Source organism: Podarcis bocagei, assembly GCF_964188305.1.
Source record: "Podarcis bocagei genome assembly, chromosome: 7".
Lineage (NCBI taxonomy): Eukaryota > Metazoa > Chordata > Lepidosauria > Squamata > Lacertidae > Podarcis > Podarcis bocagei.
The window spans coordinates 89,303,069-89,323,954 of NC_138132.1; the positions used below are offsets into that span (position 1 = coordinate 89,303,069).

The window sequence follows — 20,886 nt, forward strand, 5'->3', positions numbered from 1 at the left end:
CCTATTTGGGCAGTTTTAAAACAACAGCAGCAACAGTGGAGATACCAGTGGAGAACTCAGGGGGGAGGAAACAAAACCATCTTTTTCTGCTGTCAGAGAGGGAGACCAGCTGACATCCTTCGGAAGAGAGTTTCAGAGCTCTGGGGCTACGACAAAAAAGGCCCTGCATCCCATGGCAACCAATCCATTTAAGAGTTGGAACCTGAAGTTGCCTGATCTGAAATTGTGTGTCACGCGTGTAACCACAGCCCAGAGCAGCCATTATGAGTAAAAACAAAACAAAACCCACATGTGGAAACGGCCTCAGAAAAAGGGGTGGGGGGGAACCACTGGTACCAATGTCATCTTTTGCAAGACGTTGGTGACAACTGTGGCCCATCAATAAATGTGCCGTGGAATTAAACACAAGATGTCTTCAAGAGTCATTCCAGAGCAGTCTAAGCAGGGTAGTTCCAGTCGCCATTTTAGTCAATGCCTTCATTCTCTCTCCTGTTGATGTCAGTCGCCTCCGTCAAGCAAGACGAAGGTAATATGTTTCTTGAAGGAAGACCCGTGCCCTGAAAAGAACAGCAAATGTACATTCGGAAGCAAGGGACCATCAGCAATTGCTCCATCGTCCTGGCAAATTTGGTCCTCGCCCCTTTTCCTCTGCTTCCCTTAAGGCGAAATCACCCCAGATGGCTCTCTGAGCTTAACGGGAGCACATGATCCTGATGGCATCATGGAGCTTGTTCTCCTTCTATAATGAGGGGGCGCAACAGATGGCTCAGCTTTGTCCAACCCATTCAGGGCTTGGGTTTCCATAGAAATGACAAGAGAGCACGTACTGGTGGGGGCACAAACCTTCTTCTTGCCATTTCTATGGAAACCGACCCATTCCAAGCGGGTCATTCTAGACATTTCGTTAGGTCTTGGCATGAAGGAGTTGCAAGGTTGACTGACGTTTGCCAAGCCCAGAATTTGGGAGCGGGTGAGGGCGGAGTGGGGTGGGGAGGTGTCATTTAGTCTATTTACACCTGAACTCATCAGGTACTGCCCACACACTTCCAAGCACCGTTGGAGTCTCATGCCAGTGTGGTGCAGTGGTTAGAGTCTTGGGCTAGGACCTGGGTTCAAATCCCCCCACTTGAGCCATGAAGCTCACTTGATGATCTGGGGGAGGGGGGTTCGGTCCCTGCCTCTCAGCCTAACCTACTTCACAGAGTTTATGTGGGGATTAAATGAGGAGGGGGAGAAGAATGGCAGGTGAAGTGGACGGGTTATCACAAAAAGGGCTAAAATGACCGGAAGAACCAGAAATCAGGAATGACCAAAATTTTAATTAGGGATGGGGAAAATTTCTAATTTATCCTAAAAACCATTGTAAACAGCTAAAATCCACCTGGGCCTAGGGGGACGAGGCCCAGACTCACCAGCCCTAATGAAGAGGTTTAATATGCTGTAAACCGCTTTGAGATTTTTATTTAAAATGCAAAGCGGTATAGAAATAAATAAATAATCGTTAGTAGGGTTGGAATAACACTTGTAATTTAATGGTGAATTTTGGACATAAAGGAGATGTAAAAGATTTGGATTATCATAAAAGATGCAGGAGGATATGATTAACAATAGGACCCACAAAGGGGAGGGAAGTCCAGCAGAGAGATATGCGATTATAAAACTTTAATCTGAAAAATCAAACAAATAAATTTATTTTTTTAATAAAACAAATAAATTTATTTTTTAATAAAAAAAATGAGGACGGGGAGTACCATGTATGCCACCCTGAGCTCCTGGAAGAAAAAAGTGGGATATACAGTAAATGCAATACCTGTAAATTAATAATAATAAAAAATGCGTCTCCCATTTCAACTGCACTGACCCCTTGGACCCACCCTCCCGCCTGCTTATTTTGCAGCATAGAAACTGTAAACTTCTGGGGGCAGGGACCTTAGTTACGCTGCTTTTGAAAGAACCGTGAATATCGATCACATAAATAGGGGGGAAATTAGGAGAGGCTTGATGGGGAAAGGGCTCAGATGTGATTGACAACAATTATTTGGACACCACAGGGAGAGAAGGAAGGGGAATAACGGAGCCTGGGCTAAGCAGAAGTCTCACTTTCTTCCGGGCACCAGCCGCAGCGCTGCCTCCCTACTTCTGCGGGACAGGATCTCGCAAGCGTCTTCTTCTAACCGCCGCGCAACTTGCGCGACGGCGGACTCCTCTACCTTCCTTTCAGAGAGGCCAGCCAACGAAAGGGAAAATGCTGATCTTCCAAAGGGCAGAAAATGAGGCCAGCGTCGGCGTCCCTTGCTTTCGCCCGCCTCCCCCTCCGCTTGCAGCAGAAGCGCCTCGCTTACTAGAACGCGCCCGGCGGAGAGTTCCGCGCACAATGCGGAATCCGATTGTGAGCGGGCAGCTTCCGATTGGCTGGGGCGCGGGCGTTCCGCGGGGTGGCCGATCCTCACCAGATTACCCGATTTCTCATTGCGTTGAGGTTTGCGGACCGAGCTTGATCTGACCCATGGCTCAGCGCCAGAAACTAGGATTTAACCCCTAATCCCAGAGAGCGCGCAGTGAATCTTGCCTAGTGTGAATCCTCAAAACCTTGACAGTTTTGCCCTTCATGCATCTGCAATAAACCAGGATGCTCTGTGCCAAAGGATGCTCTGTCCATGACTACTAACCATGACTGATGGAGACTAATTTCTACTTCAAGCGTCAGAAACAGCAACACTTCTGAATACCACTTGTCCTCCCTGGAGATTGCAAGGCAGACACCATGAGCTATGGCCCTTGCCCTCACACACTGCACACACAAGCACATTTACAATTACCTGGCTGGGTGTTTTTGCACATTTTTGGTTTTGTGAAAAGCGAGGTGCATTAGTAGCTCTCTGTGTGCACGCTCTGCTGGTGTTTTATGGGTGCAATAGAATCGACAGATTAGAAAGCAATGACCCCCCCCCCAAAAAAAGGGGGAATGTCTCCTGCTTTGAACAGGAAAAGACAGAAGTTGGTCCCCATAAACAAATGCAAACATGTGCAGGTGTGGGCTGCAGTAAAAGGTAAAGGTAAAGGGACCCCTGACCATTGGGTCCAGTCGTGGCTGACTCTGGGGTTGTGGTGCTCATCTCGCTTTACTGAAGAAGAAGAGTTTGGATTTGATATCCCGCCTTTCACTCCCTTTAAGGAGTCTCAAAGCGGCTAACATTCTCCTTTCCCTTCCTCCCCCACAACAAACACTCTGTGGGGTGAGTGGGGCTGAGAGACTTCAGAGAAGTGTGACTAGCCCAAGGTCACCCAGCAGCTGCATGTGGAGGAGTGGAGACGCGAACCCAGTTCCCCAGATTACGAGACTACCGCTCTTAACCACTACACCACACTGGCTCTCCACTGGCCGAGGGAGCTGGCGTACATGTGGCCAGCATGACTAAGCCGCTTCTGGCAAACCAGAGCAGCGCACGGAAACGCCGTTTACCTTCCCGCCGGAGCGGTACCTATTTATCTACTTGCACTTTGATGTGCTTTTGAACTGCTAGGTTGGCAGGAGCAGGGACCGAGCAATGGGAGCTCACCCCGTCGAGGGGATTCAAACCGCCGACCTTCTGATCGGCAAGTCCTAGGCTCTGTGGTTTAACCCACAGTGCCACCCACGTCCCACAAAAGAGGAATGCCTCCTGGTATGAACAGGAAAAGACAGAAGTTGGTCCCCATACACAAATGCAAGCATGTGCAGGTTTGGTCTGCTGTACTCCCATCTAATTTCAAGGGATGGATGAATAGGCAAATGATGCACAAATGTGGGCAAGCCCTGAATCAACCTTCCCAAGTAGATGGGCTGGCTGAGGATGGAGGGAACTGCAGTGCAAAACACCATCTAAATAAAAAGAGCCAAGAGACTGAACTATAAACTGGAAAGTCCCCAGTTTGCCAGGCACCTTTGCTGCAAACTCACTAGGAGGCCTTAGTTGAGCCTCAGTCTTCCCATCTACAATATGGGGCTAATAATAATACCGGTCTGTCATACAGGGCCGTGTTAGGGGCTACACGATAATGTAGGCTAAATTGTTATAGGGGTACATGTCCCTTGGCTTTGTGGTCTAAACCACTGTGCTGCTTGGACTTGCCGATTGGAAGGTCGGCGGTTCAAGGCCCCGCGATGGGGTGAGCTCCTGTTGTTCAGTCCCAGCTCCTGTCCACCTAGCAGTTCGAAAGCACGTCAAAGTGCAAGTAGATAAATAGGTACCACTCCAGCGGGAAGGTAAACGGCGTTTCCATGTGCTGCTCTGGCTTCGCCAGAAGCGGCTTAGTCATGCTGGCCACATAACCCAGAAAAACTGTTTGCGAATAAACGCCAGATCCCTTGGCCAGTAAAGCGAGATGAGCGCCGCAACCCCAGAGTCGTTCGCGACTGGACTTAACTTTCAGGGGTCCCTTTACCTTTATTAGGATGAGAGTCAGGGTCGTATGAAAGATTGTCTCCGATTTATTGCAATTTACATTTTATTTTGCAATTACAGTGTCTATGATGAGCCTTCCCCCCTGCTATTCTGCATATACTTGCAGTGCACTGTCCATCTCGTTGGGGGGGGTGTGTGCGTGCAAACAACAGTCCTTTGTGCCACAACTTCTATGGACTCCATTCTCCATTGTTTGCCAGCACTGGACAAAGCAGTCAATGGACTTGTCGGGAAAGGAAATGATGTGGTCGAGTGTCTCTTTATGTTTCTCACTTACAGAAAACATTTGCTTGGGCCACAGAAAAGGGATTCTCTTTGCTTTCCATCTCAAACAGTGCAGAACTGTCAGGCTTTGCTGGGAACTGGTGTGTGTGTGTGTGTGTGTGTGTGTGTGTGTGTGTGTGTGTGCCTTGCCTTTTAATGCAAGCAGAGGAGACTGAACGCTGGGAGATTCAGAACAGACGAAAAGAAGCAAACCACTAAGCCCTATGGGAAAGATGGCTCTGATTCTATGGAATAATATAAATAAATGATAAAATCTGTTGGCACCTTCCTTTTGCTTCCCACCTCTGCTGCAGCCCTGCTGCAGCTCCAAGGCTTAAGGGGGCACCCGTGAATAACAGTTGTCCCCCTTGCATCTCTCGAAGTCTCCCAAGAAAGCCAAGAAGCGATCCGAAGGCGCCAACTCCAACGTCTTTTCCATGTTTGAGCAGGCTCAGATCCAGGAGTTCAAGGAGGTACGTCAAGACAGCCCAAGAAGAAAGGCGGTGGGGGGGAAAATGGCCTTTTGGGGGAGAGTTGCACCCAAAATCTTCCTAAATCGTTCTGCTCTTCTTTGTTTTTTCAAAAAAATTATTGAGTTTCCAAATTTATATAACAATAAAAAAAGAAAACATTACATTAAAAAGAAAACAGACAAACAAACATTTATCTTAACTGTTAGATATCCACTTTTGTACCATTGTTACATGACTTCCTCAAATCCCACTAGCTGAGTTTCCAAATTATTCATTGTCGCAGTTTTCCAACACTATTTTCCAATAATAATTACTTACTCATTTAACATCTTTCTTCCTTTCCATATTGACTTCAATCCATAGTATTATGTAATTTAACATAGTTATCTCCTAGACCAATCAGTTACTCACCAGTAGTTCTACTTAGATTAACTTAACATATTTATTTAAATAGTCCTTAAATTTCTTCCATTCATTATGATACTCCTCCTCCTTCTGATCACAGATTCTTCCGGTTAGGTCGGCCAGCTCTAAAAATTCCATCATCTTCATCTGCCAGTCCTCCACTGTTGGTAAATCTTGTAGTTCCCAATTTTTAGCTAACAAAATTTTGTTAGCTTCCTAGATCATTCTGAGAAAGCTGTCCAAGCTGGCTGTGCACTGAGTCAAAGGGGCAGCTCCACATTCAAATCTCACTCTCCACAAACTCCCCTGAAGTGCCTTTGGCTTATCTCTCAGTCTCGGTTCCACACCTGTAATAAAAGCAGCACCTCTTTGCAGGCCTTCCTTTGCTAAACCAAATCAGCCGGCCGCAGGGAGCCTTGTGTCTTGAGGGCAGGCCAGGCCAATGCTTTTACTCATTTATTTTAAGCACGCCAAGTCCTGGGTGAGTGAGTCCACATTCTCAGAGACTAAAGGTTCTAGAAACCAATTAAAAGGGGCTTAAATGGGAAGCCCGGTCTCAGCCGTGGAACCTGTTCACAATACCAGAGCTTAAATACTGGAATACAAGACTCCTGCCAATTTCAACGCATGGCAAAACACCAGCAGGTGGTGCATACTCTGAGCTGACTTTCTCTCCGTCCCCCCCCCCCTTTCTATTTTTGTTCGGTTCTGCAGAACAGATTTCTGGGTTTGCTCTGGGTGTGGGGAGGGGGAGGCATTGAAGTAAGGGGGACACACCCAATCTGGTTCCCAATTTGCAGTGACCACATTCCCGCAGCATTTTGCAATTTTATTTTATTTTATTTTATTTTATTTTATTTTATTATTATTTTTAAATAACTTTTTTATTCAAAAGTAAAACAAAACATATTATCCAGAAACATATCATCCTTATTCCACCCCCATTTTCCCTCCCTCCCCTCCCTCCCCCCACAGAACCCCCCCACCCCCACCCCCCGACTTCCCTCAGTTCCAGCCTTTGATTTCTCTAAAAATTCTGTTTTCTGCATGTTACACAGTTGTATGGATCCTCAAACTATTTAGCTGATTGTTATCAATAAAAAGTTTGTGAATTCAAAACTTGCCAAGGAGTCCAGTTCGCTTTGTTGCATCTTCAAATACTTTGTAAAGGGTTCCCATTCATCCTTAAAGTCACAGTTATCCTTGTCCCGTAGCTTATATGTCAGTTTTGCCAGTTCTGCATAATCCATCAATTTTTCTTGCCATGATTCTTTAGTTGGGGGTTTCTTCAGTCTTCCATCCTTGTGCTATTAAAACTCTCGCGGCCGTTGTCGCATACATGAAGATGTTTTTCAGCTTTTTTGGCAGATCTTTCCCTACAATCCCTAATAAAAATGCTTCAAGGTTTTTTAACAAATGTTAAATGGAACATTTTCTTCAATTCGTTGTATATCATTTCCCAAATTACCTTACAATCCCACCACATATGATAAAATGTCCCCTCCTTTTCCTTACACTTCCAACATATATTTGAACTAGTTTTGTACATTTTCCCTAACTGCACTGGTGTTGTGTACCATCTGGCAATGCAATCATTTTAAAGCCCTCGTGAAAATTCACCGGCATTTTAGTGTGAATTTCTCCTCATTTGCGGATGTAATTTCCCCTAATAATAATGCCAAGATTCTCAGGAAAGCCATTTCTGCATCTAGCATGACCTTGCAGTGTGGCCAGGTAACACAACTGTGCCCTGATATCCCTCCTTCACTATCATGGATCAGAACCGCGATGGGTTCATTGACAAAGCAGACCTGAGAGATACGTTCGCCGCATTAGGTAAGCAAAGAAACCCTATAAAACACCCAAAAGCTAGTAAGCAGAACCAGGACAAACCTTACATTTTTATGGCTTTGTATCTAATCTGTTCTGTCTGCTTTTAAAACTGCCTCTAGTGTTTTTATTTATTATGATTATGTATTATCCATAACTGTATTACAGAGGATTTGTATGTTTTGCTTTTCTTTACCTTTGTATAGCAACCTAGTATTTTTGTAAAAAATAATAATAATAATAAAAGGTGGGGTGGGAAAGGTTGCATTCATTGCTGGTCCTACGCAGAGTAGACCCACTGAAATTAATGAACCTGAGTCAGTGGTGTAGCGTGGGTTGTCAGCACCCGGGGCAAGGCAAGTAATTTGCGCCCCCTAACCCGTGGATTTTAGCAGGGGCAGAGAGCTGCGAGTGCGAGCGCCCCCCCCCGATGTTGCGCCCGGTGCGGCCGGCCCCCCCTGCACCCCCCACGCTACGCCACTGACCTGAGTTAGGCCCCATCTGCACTGTATACATTTAAAGCAGTATCACACCACTATAAAGAGACTACAATTCCCAGACAGTGTATTCCTCTTCCTAGGGAACTCTGGGAACTGTAGCTCTGGGAGGGGGATAGGGTGCCCTCCTAACTGCTCTCAGCACCCTTCACAAACTACATCTCCCAAAATTCTTTAGGGCGACCACGCCTGTTTGAAGTGTTGTGATTCTGCTTTAAATGCATAGAGAAGATGGGGCCTCTTGGGTTCATTAATTTCAGTGGGCCGGCTCTGAATAGGACTCAAGTTCGATCAAAAAAACCCAAAGAGCAGCCTAAAATAGACATACATACAGCATGTATTAATTTTTTCCAACGAAAAGGCCTATTTCAATTGCCAACATTTTCTCTTCTCTCACCACCCAACTAAAATTCTCTGCCAGGTCCACCAACTTAAATTCAAAATGTCGATTCCCACAAAGTCTGAAAAACCAAACATGCAGTAATCTGAATCATTTGCTGTTCAAAGATCTGGGATCTTTCTGAAAGTTCACCAGGACTTGTAACCCATCAAGCCCAAACCAGTCTGCATTCATTCATTCATTTCCTGCATTTATATCTCACCTTTTCCTCCAAGGAGCTCATTATGGATCTCCTCCTGCTCATTTAATCTACACAGCAAACCTGTGAGGGAGGTGAGACTGGGAGGCAGAAAGTGGCCCAAGGCCAGTTCCAATGGGCTTCATGGATCTGAATGCTTGTTGGAACCCTAGATCCCAGTCCAGCTTTCTAACCACTACACCACACTGCCTCTCATGAGCCCTGTGAACTATTTATAGTGGCCTGCTGTGTGCCCGGCAACCCTAATTTTTGCAGTTCCAGGTAACAAAACAGCCCTCTGGTGGGCCACCAGATGCAGTTGGTTGGTTGCCAAAGGTCTGGTGGTGGGCCTCTCAATTTGGTGTGGCCAACACGGTGCTCTCTTTTCGAACTAAAACACCCATCACCCATGGCTGTCGGCTCTGCTGACTGGGGCTGGTGGAAATTATAGTCCCCCAAAAGGCGGCAAGCTGCCTGCTCCTGTTGCACAGGCTTAATGTGATAATTCCTAAATGGTCTCTGTCCAGTATACCTGAAGGAGCATCTCCACCCCCATCGTTCTGCCCAGACGCTGAGGTCCAGCGCCGAGGGCCTTCTGGCAGTTCGCTCACCGTGAGAAGCCAAGTTACAGGGAACCAGGCAGAGGGCCTTCTCGGTAGTGGCACCCTCCCTGTGGAACTTCCTCCCACCAGATGTCAAAGAGAAGAACAACTACCAAACTTTTAGAAGACATATGAAGGCAGCCCTGTTTAGGGAAGCTTTTAATGTTTGATGTATTACGGTATTTTAATATTTTGTTGGAAGCCGCCCAGAGTGGCTGGGGAAGCCCAGCCAGATGGGCGGGGTATAAATAATAAATTATTATTATTATTAGTTTGATATTTGAATGGATCGTTGACAAATCTCCCCTAGAGTTCTTCTACTCCAGGCATCCCCACCCTGTGAGCCTCCACATGTTTTGGCCTACAAGTCCCATGATTCCTAGCTAACAGGACCAGTGGTGAGGGATGATGGGAACTGTAGTCTAAAACATCTGGAGGGCTGAAGGTTGGGGATGCCTGTTCTACTCTGTCATTTTTCCCTCCTTCCTCAGGACGCTTGAATGTGAAGAATGAAGAACTGGACGACATGGTCAAGGAAGCTCCTGGGCCTATAAATTTCACAGTGTTCCTGACCATGTTTGGGGAAAAACTTAAAGGTGAGATTGGAGACGAGGGTAGAAGGTGTTTCCCCGCCACCCTCCATGCCACAAGCAAGGAGCACCTTCTGGGAAGAGGTTCTTGGCATCTCCTCACTGCCTGCTCCATCCACCTTGCCACACACATAGAATCATAGAGTTGTGAGTGCCTGGAGGCGGTTGGAGGATGGTTGGTGGCTAACAGATTGAGGTCGAATCCTGACAAGACAGAAGTACTGTTTTGGGGGGACAGTGGGTGGCTGTGGGGGATTCCCTGCTCCTGAATGGGGAAACTGTGCCCCTGAAGGACCAGGTGCGCAGCCTGGGAGTCATTTTGGACCCACAATTGCCCATGGAGGCGCAGGTTAATTCTGTGTCCAGGGCGGCTGTCTACCAGCTCCATCTGGTACGCAGGCTGAGACCCTATCTGCCCGTGGGCTGTCTTGCCAGAGTGGTGCATGCTCTAGTTATCTCCTGCTTGGACTACTGCAATGCGCTCTACGTGGGGCTACCTTTGAAGGTGACCCGGAAACTGCAATTAATCCAGAATGCGGCAGTTAGACTGGTGACTGGGAGTGGCCACCAGGACCACATAACACCAGTCCTGAGAGACCTGCATTGGCTCCTAGTACGTTTCCAAGCACAATTCAAAGTGTTGGTGCTTTGAATTCTCGGTAGTGGCGCCCGCCCTGTGGAAAGCCCTCCCATTCAAATGTGAAGGAAAGAAGCAGCTATCTTATCTTTAAAAGACATCTGAAGGCAGCCCTGTTTAGGGAAGTTTTTAATATTTAATGCTGTATTGTTTTTAACACCCGATTGGAAGCCGCCCATAGTGGCTGGGGAAACTCAGCCAGATGGGCGGGGTATAAATAATAATAAATTACTATTAGTATTATTATTAGTATTATTATTGGAAGGGACCCAAGGGTCATCTAGTCCAACCCCCAGCAATGCAAGAACACCCTCCCCCACAGTGGTGGAGAGAACAGGCTGGCCTCCCATAAGTATTTCACTTTCCAGATCTCTTTTCTGTGACTTCCAGAAGAGACTATTCTGAACGCTTTCAAAGTGTTCGATCCAGAAGGCAAAAGCCTGAAGGCAAACTAGTAAGTACCTGTGGAACTCCCTACCACATGAGGCAGGGATCACCACCAGTTTGGATGACTTTAAAGGGGGGCGGGCGGACAGTTTCATGGAGGAAAAGGCTATCGATGGCTCCTAGCCATGGTGTCTACGCTCTGTATCTACAGTCAGAGCAGTAAATCTTCTGAATACCAGTTTCTGGAAGCCACAGGAAGGGAGAATTGCTCCTGCTTGTGGGTTTCCCATTGGGGCATTGGCTGGCCACTGAGAACAAGATGCTAGCCGAAATGAGGTTGGTGCTGATTTTGGAAGCTCCACAGTGAATCCTTTCCTGTTTCAACCTTTGATTATGATATGCGAGGGCCATCTGTCTCACAGGCCCTTCAATTAAATGGCTGCAGCCTCTGCTCCTCTCAAAGCTTTCCTTGTCACTTTGCTCTGGGGTTTTGCTCCCTCGTGGTCCTCCATCTGTCCCCTGCTTTGTCTTGCAGCATCAAGGAGATGTTGATGACGCAAGGAGAACGGTTTTCGAAGGAGGAGGTAAGAGGAGCTTGGGGACTGACAGGCATTGAATGGGCTAAATGGGAGGGCAGGAGCTCAGAAACAGAAGAGGAACAGCTTAGCATTCAGTGCCTGGCTTCTGCATAGCTGTCAAGCGTTCCTTATTTGGCGGTACAGTCCCTTATCCCAGTGCCATGTCCCGCTGCTGTCCCTTATTGATGAGACTTTGTTTGGCTGCTGGCTGGGCTTTCTGCCTTTGGCTCGGAGGGGCTCAGAGGTTGAACATAGCTGTGCCCAGAAAATCCCTTATTTTGTCTGCTGATCCCTTATTTTCAAATCTGTAAGTTGACAGCTATGCTTCTGCATGTAGAACTGGGGGAAACTGCTGTCCTGGACCACTGCTGTCCATCACGATGTGCAATACTGAGACCACTGCTCTGCCTCCTATGCTCCTAGAATAAATTGTAGAACTGTAGAGGACCCCGAGGGTCATCTAGTCAAGCGAGGGGCATACATAGACTCCCTTCCACCTTTGGTAAGGAGCCGTATCAGTGCCCCTGCCCCTTGCGTTCCTCTGCCAAGGTGCCCAGAGGAGCCTGCGTTCCTTGCCTGGCCACCCAAAGCAGTGCAGGAACCAGCAGGTGGGCTCATATCCAGTCCGAGCCAGAATGTGCTGGTCCTGTGGGTTACCCGAGAGACGAGGTCCAAGTCCGGTCTGTGGTCGAAAGTGCAACGTGGCGGGGCACCAGCAGGTATTCAGCAGTATTTTTACAGTAAACCCCCCAGGACTAATGATAAGGATAATAAGGCTCCCTGTCTAAACACACTGACAACTCCAGAAGGACTTCCTTCCACGGAAGCAGGCATAGGGTGGCCCTGCATGTCTACTGAGATATAAGGCCCATTGATTTCAGTCCAAGTTATTCCTGGGCATAAGATTGCAGGCTAGAGCTTGGGTTGATTAAGAGTGCAGTCCTCTATGCACACTTGGTTGGGTGTAAGTCCCACTGAGCACCCATCTTAAGGAGCTTAAAAGGTAAAGGTAACGGGACCCCTGACCATTAGGTCCAGTCGTGGCCGACTCTGGGGTTGCGGCGCTCATCTCGCTTTACTGGCCGAGGGAGCCGGCGTACAGCTTCTGGGTCATGTGGCTAGCATGACTAAGCTGCTTCTGGCGAACCAGAGCAGTGCATGGAAACGCCGTTTACCTTCCCGCCGGAGCAGTACCTATTTATCTACTTGCACTGGTGTGCTTTCAAAGTGCTAGGTTGGCAGGAGGAAGGACCGAGCAACGGGAGCTCACCCTGTCGCGGAGTTTCGAACTGCCAACCACCTGATCGGCAAGTCCTAGGCTCTGTGGTTTAACCCACAGCGCCACCCTTATGGGGCTTGCTTACTTCTAAATAAATGTGCATAGGGTTGTGCTGCTTGAGCATCCATCGAAGCAATTAGTTTGTTTTTTTTTAATAAATTTTTATTGGTTTTACAACATTTTTAAGAAAAACAAACAAACACAAAAAATGACAAACATACAGAATAGTTTCAAACATATTTTCATAAACCTCTTTTCTCGGACTTCCCCATACCCCCCCTCTCTGCATCCCAATGTCCATATTTGAACTAGCAACTCCCAATTGTTACTTTCTAATCTCTGTCATCTTAGTCCTCTTTTATTGTCTAACCTTGTACCCCTGTACCCTATTGCTTCTGGCAACCACAACATTTTAACATTCATTCAGTTTATAGTAGTCCTTAAGATAGCTTTTAAATTTTTTCCATTCTTCTTCCACCGTCTCTTTGCGTTGGTCACGGATTCTGCCTGTCATCTCAGCCAATGTCATATAGTCCATCACTTTCATCTGCCATTCTTCCAGAGTAGGTAAATCTTGTGTCTTCCAATACTTTGCGATGAGTATTCTTGCTGCTGTTGTGGCATACATAAAGAAATTTCTATCTTTCTTTGTCACCAATTGGCCGACAATGCCCAAGAGAAAGGCCTCTGGTTTTTTAGGAAATGTACATTTAAGTACCTTTTTCATTTCATTATAGATCATTTCCCAGAAGGCCTTTATCTTCGGGCATGTCCACCAAAGGTGATAGAAAGTACCTTCAGTCTCTTTACACTTCCAACATTTATTATCGGGCAAATGGTAGATTTTTGCCAGTTTGACTGGGGTCATGTACCACCTGTAAACCATTTTCATAATGTTTTCCTTTAAGGCATTACATGCCGTAAATTTGATACCGGTGTTCCATAACCATTCCCAGTCATCTGACATAATGTTGTGTCCAACATCCTGCGCCCACTTAATCATAGCAGATTTAACTGTTTCATCCTGTGTGTTCCATTTCAACAGCAAGTTATACATTCTAGATAAATTCTTAGTATTGGGTTCTAGCAATTCAGTCTCTAGTTTTGATTTCTCCACCTGGAAACCGATTTTCCTATCCTGTTTAAAAAATTCCATTATTTGGCGATATTGAAACCAATTTTCTACTTTGTGCTTCAATTTCTCCTGACTTTGTAGTTTAAACTTGTCTCCATCCTGTTCTAAGATTTCCCAATACTTCGGCCATCCGACCTCCATATTGAGTTTCTTCACTGCTTTAGCCTCCACTGGTGACACCCATCTAGGGGTTTTATTTTCCAATAGGTCTTTGTATCTTATCCAAACATTAAATAATGCTTTTCTAACAATGTGATTTTTAAAAGTACTGTTAACTTTGTCATACCAAAGATATGCATGCCAACCAAAAGCATTATTGAAACCTTCCAGATCCAAGATGTCCGTGTTCTCGAGGAGCATCCATTCTTTCAGCCAGCAAAAAGCTGCTGCCTCATAGTACAATTTTAGGTCCGGCAGGGCAAAACCCCCTCTTTCTTTTGCATCAGTCAGTATTTTGAATTTAATTCGGGGCTTTTTGCCCTGCCAGACAAATTTCGAAATGTCTTTGTGCCACCTCTTAAAGCATTCCATCTTGTCAAGAATCTGCAAGGTCTGAAACAAAAATAACATTCTAGGCAATACATTCATTTTAATTACTGCAATTCGGCCTAACATTGACAGTTTCAGATTTGACCATATTTCTAAATCTTTTTTAATCTCTGACCAACATTTTTCATAATTGTCCTTATACAAATTGACATTCTTAGGTGTTAAATAAACCCCTAGGTATTTGACCTTCTTGACCACTGTCAAACCTGTTTCCTCCTGAAATTTCTCCTTTTCCATATCTGTTAGGTTTTTCCCTAAAACTTTAGTTTTTTGCTTATTCAACTTAAATCCAGCTACCTGGCCAAATTGTTGTATTATTTCTAAGACCCTTTTCGTACTAGTGTTTGGCTCTTGCAAAGTCAATACTAGGTCATCTGCATACGCTCTTAACTTATAATGTTTAGCTCCGACCTGCACACCTTTGACCTGCTGGTCATTTCTTATCATATTCAGCAACACCTCCAGAACCGAAATGAAAAGTAATGGGGAAATTGGGCACCCCTGTCGTGTTCCTTTTTCTATCTTAAGTTCCTCAGTCACAACATTATTTACAATCAGTTTAGCTTTTTGTTCAGAATATATTGCAGCCATACCATTCTCAAAACCCTGGCCTACCCCCATCCCATGAAGATTCTTCCTCATAAAACTCCAAGAGATGTTATCAAAGGCTTTCTCCGCATCCACAAAGATCAATACTGCTTTAGTGTTTATATTCACCTCCAGCTTTTCCAAGATGTCTATTACATTCCTTACATTGTCTGCTAGGTGCCTTTTAGGGAGAAAGCCTGCTTGGTCTTTATGAATCTTCTCCATCAAAACTCTTTTAAATCTTTTTGCCAAAATGTCTGCAAAAATTTTGTAATCCACATTAAGGAGTGATATTGGGCGGTAGTTCTTGAGTTGGGTCTTTTCAGTCTCTGACTTTGGTATGAGTGAGATATATGCCTCTTTCCACGATTCAGGTGCCCTTTTTCCCTCAAGAATCTCATTACAAACTTCTCTTAGTGGTTGAATCAGCCATTCCTTCAGCGATTTGTAGTATCTAGAAGTCAGTCCATCTGGTCCCGGAGATTTGCCCAGTTGCATATTCTGAATGGCAGCCTCTATCTCTTGTTCTGAGATTCTCTGGTTCAAGTCCATCTTACTTTGCTGAGAGATGTTTTGTAATCCATATCTTCCAAGGAATTTGTCTATATCTTCTTCATTTTGCGGGCCTTGGGTGTAGAGTTTTTTGAAATAACTTAAAAAGCAATTTCTAATTTCATTGGGTTTAGATATGTTCTTTCCATCCACCTCTAGGCTTGTAACTGTATTTAGTTTCTGCCTTTTCTTCAATTGCCATGCCAAAAGTTTACCACATTTATTTGCTGATTCAAAAGTCTTTTGCTTCATTTGCTTTATCTTCCATTCAATCTCTTGGTTCATCAATTCCATATATTGAGTTTGATATAACTTGATCTCTCTTAAAATGTCCTGAGACTTTGGTTTTGTTCTTAATTTCCTCTCTCCTTCCTTTATCATTTCCAAGATCTTCTCTTTTTTCTCATTTTGTTTTTTCCTCTTTATTGAATTTTGTTGAATCAAAAATCCTCTCATAACCGCTTTACTTGCGTCCCAGATCACTCTTTTCTCCACGTCGGTCCTCAAATTTATTTCAAAATAGTCTTTTAGGGTCTTTTGGGCCTTCGTGAGAATCTCCTTATCTCGAAAGAGGGTGTCATTCATTCTCCATCTAAATTGACCAGTTATTGTGAGTTTCATCTCCATCTTCACGGCGTTATGGTCGGAGCAGGTTTTTGGGCAGATTTCCACTTTCTTAATCTTTGGAGCCAGTCCACTAGTAACCCAGATTTGGTCAATTCTGGTCCAGGTCATCATTGCTTGGGAGAAAAAGGTTCCCTCTCTCTCCAGAGGGTTCCTTGTTCTCCAAATATCTATCAAGTCCATGTTTTCTGTCATTTCGAAAAAAGTCTTAGGGAGTCTCCCTTCTTTAGTAACTGTTAGTCTTTGTGCCTTGTCCATATTAGTGGAGACCACGCCATTCATGTCTCCCATGATTATCATATTGTAATCCAGATAGTCCGTCAAAGTTTCATGAAATCTCTTAAAGAAGTCAGATTTGCCTTCATTTGGTGCATAAATTCCAACAACTAAAAATTTTTCTCCTTGTACTTGTATCTCCACAGCCAGATATCTCCCTTGTTCATCTTTGAATATCATTTTTGGAGCCCATTTCTCCTTCACATATATTACCACTCCTCTCTTCTTAACTTTGTCTGATGAAATAAATTCTTGTCCTAGCCTTTTATTTGTGAGTAATCTCCTGTGGGCTCTGGTTATATGAGTTTCTTGTAAACATATCAAGTCCAATTGTTCTCTGTTCAAAATATGAAATACTTGTCTTCTCTTCAAAGGCCCATTCAGTCCATTACAATTCCAACTAAGGAATTGCAAAGCCATCTTGTTATTTTCTTAAGGCTCCTCCAACAGCTCCAAGTTGTTGCTCTTCTTCTGATGGTGGTGGTTTTTGTCCAAACGAGAGATTCAGGATATCCAGTGCTCTCCTCTGTTCTGCAAGTACGTCCACAGTCCCCTTCTGTAAGTCCTCCTGGTATCTTGCCAAAAATTTGTCTTTATCTTGAATTGTCTTTATTTTCACTTTCTTTGCCTTGTAGTCGAATGACAGTCCTTGTGGGAACTCCCACCTGAAGCGGATAGAATTTTTCTTTAACAAAAGAACCAAATCCTTGTAGAAGTTTCTTAAATCCAAAATGTATTTTGGTATGTCTTTAAAGATCTGTACAGCTGAATTTCCAATTTGCAAGGCCTTTTCAAAGTGTAGTCCTAAAATTTTATCTCTTTCCTCCTTAGATCTGAGTGTGATCAGACAATCTCTCGGTGTCTTTCTATCTTGCTTTTTACCCAGTCTAAAGGCAGTTGTGATTTTGAATTCGTCTTCCTCAAGGTCCCAGCAATCCGCAAACTCCCGTGTCAAATATTCCACAAGGTTGTCTCTTTCATTCTCCGGAATCAGTCTTAATTTTAAGTTTCTCTCTTTCCTCTGTAACTCCCACAAGGCCAAAGTTGCATCATGCTCATAGACCTTCTTGGCAAGTGGCTCTAATTTCTCCTGCGTCTCTCCAGCAGTGGCTTTGGCCTCTTCGGCAATTTGACGCGTGGTGGCGTTTTCCTCGACCAGTTTGTTTATAGATTCTGTATTCTGGTTTAACCTTGTTGATATTTCTGTTAATTTTTGTGTGTTCTCTGAAGTCTGTTTTGTCAGAGACTCCAGAGTCTGGTTTATCTTAAGCAAAGCTTCTGTCACAGCTTCCATAGAAACGGCTGCTCCTTTGTCTTGTCCTGTTGTTCCAGCTAATCCGGCTGTTGCGCCTGAGATTGAGCCTCTTTTCTTTGTTTGTTGCAGCTGCAACTGTTGTTGTTGTTGTTGTAGCTTGGTCTTAGCTCTTGTAGCTATCTCTTCTTGTGGTCCACTCATGTCAAGGTCAATTCCCACGGGATTTATTCTCCCTTGGAAAATTCCACTGTCTTAGGCCGTGCCGGACTTTACTTTATCCTCTAGAGGGAGCAAATCAAAATGGCCATAGAAGGAAGTTTCCAAATACAAGAACAAAGGAGACAGTCCAAGATGTAGAAAGAAAGGAGATTAACCCAGTCAAAGTCAATGTTGCTAAAGTCTTATAACTTCCAATTGCCACAGTTACCCAGTATACTGTTTATACTGTTTCTTCTTATAATGTACAAAAGTCAGGCACTGTGGAAACTTTGTATCAAGGTGTCACTTCACAGGGAAAAGTCAGCTCAGTGTACTAAAAAGGCAGACCGTTTCAAGCTTTCAAATAGATGAGATAGCAGAGGTTTTTCCCTCCAAATAAATCATGCAGTTATTAGTCAAATTCACCTCCCCTCTGCCCTGCTTGCTAGAGGGGAGATCAAGGGTCTAAATGTCCGGTTTATATGATCAAAGAGCAGGTCTAAACGGATGCAAGTTTAGAGTTCCGTTGCTTTCACTTTCATGCAGTCGGGGGGAGGCAGACTTCCTTTGTTTAAATCTCCCCGTTTTTAGCCCAATTTCTGAAATTTAAAGGGTCCCGATTGTTTTTCCAGCTCTTACTCACGGGAATTCAGTCCAGATTTTCTTTTCAGGAAGGAATCGGCGCTCTCCGCTTATGGCGACGCGGCTTCACTTCGCAGGCTGGGTAGCGACTCTCAGCACCGCGCTCTCTCCCGATGTCGATCCGTAGCCTTTAAAAAGGCTCTTTCACGGTACCGGGGGGCGCGAAGGTGCCCACCGAGTCTCCTTGTTCTCAGGCTTCAGCGCCTGGGATTTTAGGGGTCCCCCGCTCGCCGTAGCGGGTAAGACCCGAACTTGCGAAGCAGTCCTTCTCCGGAGCTCGGAGGTAGGACCGCCATTAAGCGCTGGCACCGACCGGAAGTCCTCCATCGAAGCAATTAGAGGACTGCAATTCCAGGTATAACCAGTGCAACGTTGGATAAAATGTCCCTCCAGAGAACTTTTCCCTGCCTGCTTCTTTCCTGCAGATAGACCAAATGTTTGCAGCCTTCCCTCCCGATGTGACCGGCAACCTGGACTATAAGAACCTCGTCCATATCATCACTCATGGAGAGGAAAAAGATTGAAGCCCGGGAGAGTCCCTTTCTACAGGCCTGGAATGGTACACAGTGGGGCTTCCGTCTCCTCACAGCTCTGTTTGTTCCTCACCGTGAAAACTGGGGTGTTCACAGGCTTCCTGACAGTTCTTGTCTTCTTGGTGTTCCCAGTCCCTTGTCTGTCCTCTTTGTGTGAAAGAATTCATTCGTGACTTGAGAAACATTTCCAAAATTGTATTTGTGTTGAATTATTCATTGAGTACATGTGTCACGGTCTGGTTTATGGGTGATTGAAGTCCCGGCTGGGGACGTCGGGACCGGGGGCAAGAAGGCGGGGTTGGAGCAGGAACGGGAGTCCAGAAGCCAGGAGTCAGGAAGCCAAGAGTCGGAGGGTCAGAGAGCCGGGAGTCAAGAAGCCAAGGGTCCGAGGGTCAGGAAACAAGGAGTCACGAAGTCAGGGGTCTGAGGATCTAGAAGCAAGGAGTCATGGAACCAAACACAGCAAGGCAGGGAACATATTGCTGTGGCAAAGAGCCGAAGGGAAAATGCTGACCTTATATCCCTTCCCGGCTCTTGCCACCAGGTGCTGTGAGTTACCAATCGGCCTCACCTGTGCAGCCACTCCTTGCCTCTTCAGAACAAACTTAGGAAGGCCCCAGTCCTGCAGAGTCCTATTGGTCCCAGGGCCTGGCTCCTGCACGCACACCTGACACCACATGTTCCTACGTGGATAACAGTTGGCTTGACTACCACTCCCATCATGCCTGACCATTCACCCCATTGGCCTCAACTGCTGGGAGTTGGGGTCCACCAACATCTGCCTAAGGTCACCTGTACATTTCCTGAAATATACTCATACTCGGAGTCAAGAGTGGATTTCATGCTCGTTATTCAGCTCATGCTAGTGAGGAATGCAAGTCCCCCCAAGGTGTCTGCTTTATATACATTATTTACACAATGGGCCCCACGTGATTGGCTAATTCCAGGATTCTCCTGTAGGCCAATCAGGTTGCGGATTCACTGCCACCTAGAGCTGGATTGGGTGGCTCCTGCAGACCAATCATACTGCTGCATTGTTCTAGGACCAATAAGACTGCTGCATTCTGGATCCTATTGTTCTAGGACCAATCAGACTGCGGCATTTTGGATCCTATTTAACTCAGTACATAACATTTCCCCTCTGAGTGCTGCCAGGAGCTCTCCTTCGGCTAGCCCAGCCCCGTCCGGGTCCTCCGAGCTTTACTACTGTCATTGGATGAAACAAACAGATGCTCGGATAGATCCCTGGGTTTTCCCTGGCTAATGGACCCAGCCAATCTCCTGGCTGTGCAAAAGCCAAGCATTAAAAAGAAAAATCAATATGCATTGCAGGCACATCAAGGTCAAGGTGGACAGCTCTGTTCACATATTTCTAGAGGGGAAAACTCCCGCTCCCCTCCAGCTGCTGAGGTCACTCAAATCTGCGGCAGCACATCTCTCTCAAAGCAGACTTTGTGTAAAAAAATTTTTTAGAAAAGCTTTAAAGAAATGTGTGGGTGCATGTGTGGTTCTGCCCCTATGTTGCAAACAGAAGCAGACAGATGCCCACCATCATACTCAGCCAGTAGATGGAGAGAAATATTTGATAGTAAAAGTAAAGGTAAAGGGACCCCTGACCATTAGGTCCAGTCATGGCCGACTCTGGGGTTGCGGCGCTCATCTTGCTTTACTGGCCGAGGGAGCCGGCGTACAGCTTCCGGGTCATGTGGCCAGCATGACTGAACCACTTCTGGCGAACCAGAGCAGCACACGGAAACACCGTTTACCTTCCCACCAGAGTGGTACCTATTTATCTACTTGCACTTTGAAGTGCTTTCGAACTGCTGGGTTGGCAGGAGCAGGGACCGAGCAACGGGAGCTCACCCCGTCGTGGGGATACGAACCACCGACCTTCTGATCGGCAAGTCCTAGGCTCTGTGGTTTAACCCACAGCGCCACCCACGTCCCGATAGTAAAAGTAAAACATTGC

At 45.7% G+C, this 20,886-nt stretch overlaps 1 protein-coding gene across 1 annotated transcript in view; it reads right to left on the reverse strand.

Annotated features, from left to right (window-relative positions):
• The window catches only part of RNF181 (ring finger protein 181), a 166,822-nt gene that overhangs the window by 89,220 nt on the left and 56,716 nt on the right, over positions 1 to 20,886 (reverse strand). The window lies entirely within an intron of this gene.